The 6,969-nt window shown below is 36.5% G+C and overlaps 1 long non-coding RNA gene across 1 annotated transcript; it reads right to left on the bottom strand.

The window, feature by feature from the left end:
• Positions 1-4,415: 4,415 nt before the first annotated feature.
• LOC130216041 (uncharacterized) lies at positions 4,416-6,391 on the bottom strand. Its single transcript, XR_008835756.1, has 2 exons — positions 5,644-6,391; positions 4,416-5,568 (listed from the first exon to the last, which is right to left on the bottom strand). It is a non-coding gene; the product is annotated as an uncharacterized LOC130216041 (long non-coding RNA).
• Positions 6,392-6,969: the final 578 nt, after the last annotated feature.

Genomic DNA, 6,969 nt, shown 5'->3' with positions numbered 1-6,969 from the left:
CAACCCATGTATCCAAACAATTCTTCTTCCATTTGTTTTAATTACTGTAGGCAACACAACATGGCATCTCTCTGCCCTCTGAACATTGTAATAGGTAAAAACAGTCTTCGAAGCTATATCCTGCATATTAATGAAGTTGCACCTCATACACAATAGAGTGTGCTGATTAGTTTGAACCAAGTCTATCTCTTGAATTAATGATGAAAACTCAAAGACGTCACATTGTACCTGCCGGTGCAGACAGCTAGTCTACATGCTGGAATTTACACAAGGATCCAATCGCTGTGACGTAGCTCCAAAATTTATTTTCAAACCGGAAGAATGAATTTGCTCAAATCAATGCAAAAACAACCAATTTTCACTTTTTTGTGAACTATATGTGTCCTAATAGTGTTTTAGCAGTGTGGATGACACATATGTGACTGTCAACATCTCAAAAAAATGTGTTTTGGTGTTTCGTGACCTTTTAAAGATACAGCTGACACAAAGTAAACTTCTTCCCCATTTCTATCACTAGTGAAATCCAAAGTACAATTCCTACTCCAATTATTAAGATTGCAATGTGTTTACTGACCCCGGATGGTTTACTGTGAAACTGTCATAAAACCACACATCTCATCTGAGCCCCTCCCCTGGAGAATCATCAATCTATAGCAATCGATGATTGACTCCTGTACTAGAAGGCGAGGCTTCCTTTGCTAGAGTGACCATTTTGATTTACCTTTTCCCTATTCAAAACTACGAGTGATATATCATGTGTATTCTATTCTCTTTGATGTGATCTTTGGCAGCATGCTCTGCTTCTTCCCACAACATGTTCATCATCTGATACATTCTCTATCTTTCCTAATGCCAGCTTATTCATGTCTGAGCCTGGTGTTAATGGCTGACTGTATCCTGTTGAGAATGACACTGCAGAACCCTACTTGGAATGGACAAAAGGCTGATTCCTTTACATTTGTCATAATTTTTGGTGTCACCTTACTTAGAAATTCTCATTTAAAAGTCGTAGGGAGGTGCATGATTTTGTTGTTTGGAAACTGATTGGATCGTTGGAAGACGAGCACTGCAAGCAAAATGCAGACAGATTGACAAAAGAAGGTCAGAAATGAGACACGCACTGATCGCCTGGCCCTAAAAGTATTCCATGCGACCAGAAATTAAGTGTTTTAAGGAAGCACGGAAGGTAACGTCTTACATCTTATAAAACAGGTAAAATAGCAGCCCTTCAAATAATGAAGAAAAAGAGTCAGCTCGATAGTCAAAAAGAACAAGTACGTTAATTTAATATATTTGTGGTTAAGTTTATTTAAGCTTTTCTGCAATGATGAGTCAAACACAAATGCCGTTACAAAGTTTGCAGTACACACAGTTTACGGTTTACTGCATTTTAATTTCCATTTTATTTTTACTGTCTTTATTACAAAATTGCACTGTTTTAAAAATGTTTTAAGGTTGTAAAACTCATTCTAGAGGTGCAGCTGATCACAGAGATTTGGAACAGATCTTTTAATCTCAGTTTCTTTACAAATCCTGTTTTGTGGACATGTTAATACACTCCTGTCAACCAATTCAGTTGGTGGGGAAAACCACACTACTATGTGACGTTGTGATGGGCCTCAAAATCTCTGGGATTTGGATCCTATTTTAACATCAGGACATTTTAAAAAAGAGACTGGTTGTTTTTATATCACTCTAATATGACTGTGAATACTCTATATCTACACACAGTTCTGTCCAAATAGTTTCCAAAAGTGGATTTTGCATCGTAAGTGCCTTTAAACCTTTTGTACAATGCGAAATATTAATATTTACCTAAAATTGGGCCCCACAGTTAAAAATAGAGACTAGATTAACTTTACCAGATTTACAACCCAAAGGAACTGTTTTCAAAGCACTTGCCGTCTTTCCAAACAATGTTCATTATTATATAATCACATCATCTTTGTAGCACATTGGAAATTGTCACTTTTATTAGCACAAATTTATTTTATTTGATCTTGCTTTTAACAATAATGCCATCCCAGTGAAGTAAGCGTCATGTTCTTGCATTATTAACCAGTTCACCATTGAGAACTTTTCAGACACTTGATGTCTGAATTCAAATGATATGGATGCTTCTACATTGCACCATTCTATGGGACAATGTGGGTCTGCTAATGATTCATAAGATCTCAGCTGTTAAGGTATCCTTGTGGATAAATGTTGCCATCTGCAGTTTTAGACGTGTATGTCAGAAAACTGAGTGTTTATGAAAAGTGACTCAGCTTCAAATTTATCGCCTTCATGTTAGGCTGGATTTACACTGCAGATCTTTACGATCAATTCTGATTTTGTGACTGCATCCGATTTTTTTTTGATAACCTGCTTACAGCATCTTTTAAAAAAGTGACTCGTATCCGATGCCTGCATTTACACTGCACACAGCAAAAATGCAATGACAGGGAAAAAAGGATAAATAATAGTGTGTTTTATGCAATTATTTTATATTAGTTTATATTGTATATTTATATTTATATATAAAATTATATTTGCTAATTAATATCCACTTCATATGAAACTCTGAATCTGTGTCTCATTTCAGATGACGCTGCTGTTGACTAGAGGTCACATTTTTGGTCATGGATGCATACTTTGAGAGCCTTCATGACTGAATGAATGAAATAAACTGTTTTCTACTAAGGCAACCTGGGGTGCTGAAATATAATTGGCTAAACTGGCATTGGGCCAGTTAAAGGGACCAAAACAAAGACAGATGTTCCATCCAAATTTTCAAAGCAGAATGACTGACTTTAGCATTGTTTTCCAGATGTTCACTTAGCATGTTTCTTAAATATCTGTTAACATATTATGGTATTTTTACACCTTAAAAGAGTCAAAAACTACATAAAGCACATTTAAGGCCCTTAATTGGCAGTTTAAAATTTCAGAGCTCTGCATGATCAGGCTCCCTCTTGTATCAAAGAACTTTTACATGCCCATTATTGTGGCCAGTTATGGAGGTCTTCTAGCCAAGACCTTTTAACTATTCCCAGAACATGTCTTAAGACAAAAGGTGACCATGCCTTCTGTCTTATGGCTCCAGGGTTTTGGAACTGTCTCTCCTTACCATTGAGAACTCTGGACTCTGTTTAACTTTTTAAAAATAATTTAAAGAGCTATTTTAGGACAAGGTTTTAATGAACAGTAATGTCGGTTGTTAATAAACTTTTTTTGGGGTATTTTTTTACTTGGATTTTAACCTGTTTTTATGTATTTCTCTTATTCTATAAATCACTTTGTGACTTTTTGTTTGTGATAGGTGATAATTAAATACATTTTACTTTACTTTGCAAAATGTACTTACTTTGTAACTGGAGTATGCAGCAGAGAAATAAGCATAGAACTTTCATTGACCCAAACACTGCTTACAAATATTCAGTTAACCAGTTGTTCAATTGTTTAGTATTTAGAAAAATAAAATCATTCAAAAGAACATTGTTAAAGAAAATGAAAATCTTATGGGAAAATGCCTTAAGATTCTTAACCAATCCCTCCACATTTCTTACTGACATCATCCCAACTTAATCCACAATTGCATGTACAGTAGACCAGCTAAACCAACATTGACCAGCATGAATGGCCGAAGAAAGTAGTTCCTCTTAGAATAGGACTTTTAGAATATAATAGGACTCCTTGTTTCATTTTATTTATTTTTTTTGTGATCAACATTTTATTGACTTTAGACTAACACAATGAAAACGACATTCAAACAAAACAATCAGGGGAGGGGGGAGCAATAGACATATCAACAATTTTCAATCTGAAAGATTTACATGGAGGAGAAAAAAAAAAACCTTTACATGTTCATTCCTTTATATAGTCCAAAATGCTGAAAGAGAAACATTGCCATGCATCAATGGTACTAGGTCTAGCCTTTTTGATTTGTGCTATTGTAGCTTCACAAGTCACTATTTTAAGGAGGCTATGAATCCAAAATGTTTTTGCACACATGTGCGGAGAAAACCAGTTTTGTATGATTGCCTTCTTTATAGCTGTAAAACCAGCAAACAACATTCTCTTCTTTAGTGTACTTATACAGAAATTAGTATCATCATTGAAAAGACATAAACCCGGATTAGACACATAATCAACTTGTAGTAAAAAGGACAAAACAGAATTTACATGAGACCACAAGTCGGCAACAATTGGACATTCCCAAAACATATGAAGAAAATTACCTGAGGATACAGTGTTACAGATATGACAGTTGTAATTTGACTGCAGTTTCATTTTAAACCTCTTATAAGGGGTTATGTATGCTCTATGTATAACTTTGAAATGGATAAGATGATGAGCTAAGTTTTTAGAGGTTAAAATTAGGTTAGCCCACACCCTGTCCCAGTCAATCGATAGTTTGATTTTTTTTTATACAGTATACACATGATTATGGTGTCGAACTGTTGTATAAACGCAATATCACATTAGTAGCAGTGCAATGTGGCTGTATATCGGCACTGGTGTGAGGCGTGCATTGGTGTCCCATTACTACACAGGAGGGAGACTGGTCCCCAGCATTTGATATCCGTCACATCGCTGTTTTTGGGTAGGAGAGTCAGAACTGCTTTGCAGCAACTCATCAAAATCATTCAGTACCTCCAGCAAACTCTCTCCAATCTCGAAACAAAAGCTGTATAAAAGTGGCTCAGTGGACCGTAAATTCCTGGTGCTTTTCTAAGCTCCATGCCTTGAAGTTCTTTTTAAAGTTCCCCATAGTCAAAGTACTGTACCTGAATCGTATCTGATTGGCCTACACAACTATGGCTAGGACTTTATCGCCACCAGATGGCTTGTAATGCGCTTGACAGTGCCTTAAAGGGCACTTTTTTTGCACTTTATTTTTGCAGTTTCATTGGGATGGAAATTTTGTTAAACTTTGCTTGTCTAGTTTTTATTCATTCATTCATTTTCTTTTCGGCTTAGTCCCTTTATTAATCTGGGGTCACAACAGCGGAATGAACCACCAACTTATCTAGCACATGTTTTACGCAGCGCATGCCCTTCCAGCTGCAACCCATCTCTGGGAAACATCCACACACTCTCATTCACACACATACACTACGGACAATTTTAGCTTACCCAATTCAGCACCCGGAGGAAACCCACTCCAACACGGGGAGAACATGACACCACACAGAAATGCCAACTGACCCCGCTGGGGCTCGAACCAGCGACCTTCTTGCTGTGAGGCGACAGCACTACCTACTGCGTCGCCCTTGTGTAGTTTTTATCTTTTAAATTAAGTTGAAAAATGTTTATAAAATTCTTGTGTACGTGTGGACATTAGTGCCAAATGATTTCGCAAAGTTAACAATTTATGTAAATTACTTTAAAATTGAATTTTTCCCCTCACCATTTACCCGGGCTTAAGACCGGCTTATGATTGTTGAATCAATCTTATGGCTGGTTTTAATTATGCTATAGTTATTCGGGAGTGGCACATAAGTTATGGGAGCCCTTGTTTCCGTTGTTGTTGATAAGTGTAAAACTGTAGTTGCCCTTCTTTGATGTCCAGTTTTCTATGGTTTGCTAAAAAGGAGAATGACATAATTATTAAGATACATTATAAAGTCAAGTAGAATTTTTGTTTGCTGTGTAAGATACCTTTTTTGACATCTTTTGTGTGCATTAAACCATATAACCACTCCAAGTATTAGTAGGCCAGCTACAAAGATTGGCACCACAGTCAACACATGAAGATATATGGATCTTGAAACTGAAATCAAATACATTAAGGACCTTAAAAAAAGTTGCAGACACTAGGCATGTGATCAACCTCTAGAATCAATTGACTATTACTTCTCGTTAAACATCTTGATCAGAAATCCTGACACTCTCTGTTCCTTCATTGTCAGCAAGGGTCCAGAAACCAAAAACATTCTCAAAACAGTATGTGTCTTCAGCGGTTCATTTGTAAAGTTACAAATTCTTTTGTGAGCTAAAATAAATAAATAAATAAATAAAAAAACACCTAATCTAAAGTTGCTGATGTCTATTGCTAGATTCTGTATGTTCTGATTTGAATAAACAAGGCTAGACAAAAAAAATCAAGTCATCCTCTCTTTGGAGAACTTCAGAGTAATTTATGTACTGTACCAACATGCTGAAGACTTTAAGCGTAAGTCTTAAACTCAGCTCTGTTTGAATAGGGTTGGAGCAAAACTATGCAGAGCTGCGGCTCTCCAGGAATTGAGTTTGAGACCCATGCTTTAAGTAAATGAAGCTATTCCTCTGCTTGTAAACAAGATGCATCCAGTGTACAGTATATGTCAGCAGTGCACTAAGTTTAGTAGTGTTCCCAAGAATGTGCATCCTGAACTGTTGCTAAAGAGAAGAGTTAGCTGAAAGAAAGCATTTTCCTTTTTTGTTTGTGTACAAAAACATTTTAGTAGTGAAGACAGGTTGACTTTTTCATGATGTTCTTTCTGAACCTTTCAGGGCTATTGCTGTCTATAGGTGATAAGGGAGCTTTTAGATTTCATCAGAAACATCTTATTTTGTGCCTTGAAAATGAACAAATGTCTCTTTGTAGTGACATGAAGGTGAGTAATTAATAACATAATTTTACATTTTTGGGTGATTTAAGCCTTTAAATACATGACTGAGGGATTAGTTTAGTATATAAACACTAATTTCACATGCCTTCACACGGTGGCCAGAGATGTCTGATGTCCAGGTGTTCAGTCTTGTTGCTGATGGTGTTGTTGATCATGCAGCTGTAGATGTTGTTATCCTCATATTCCACCTCCAGAGGTAAAGAGAGACTGATGCTGAGATTAAACACACTGATGCTGGAGATTAAACTGTTTCCTTTGTACCAGGAGAGACTCACAGCACTCGTGTTCACCACTGAACAAAGCAGCGAACAGTTAGAGACTGATGAACCTTCAGATGAAGTTCTGAGGATTTTAGGAACTGGGAGAAGAGCTG

The sequence above is a fragment of the Danio aesculapii genome, chromosome 22 (assembly GCF_903798145.1).
Source record: "Danio aesculapii chromosome 22, fDanAes4.1, whole genome shotgun sequence".
Classification (NCBI taxonomy): Eukaryota; Metazoa; Chordata; class Actinopteri; order Cypriniformes; family Danionidae; genus Danio; species Danio aesculapii.
The sequence above is the reverse complement of the archived record's forward strand: the minus strand, read 5'-3'. Positions and strand labels throughout refer to the sequence as shown.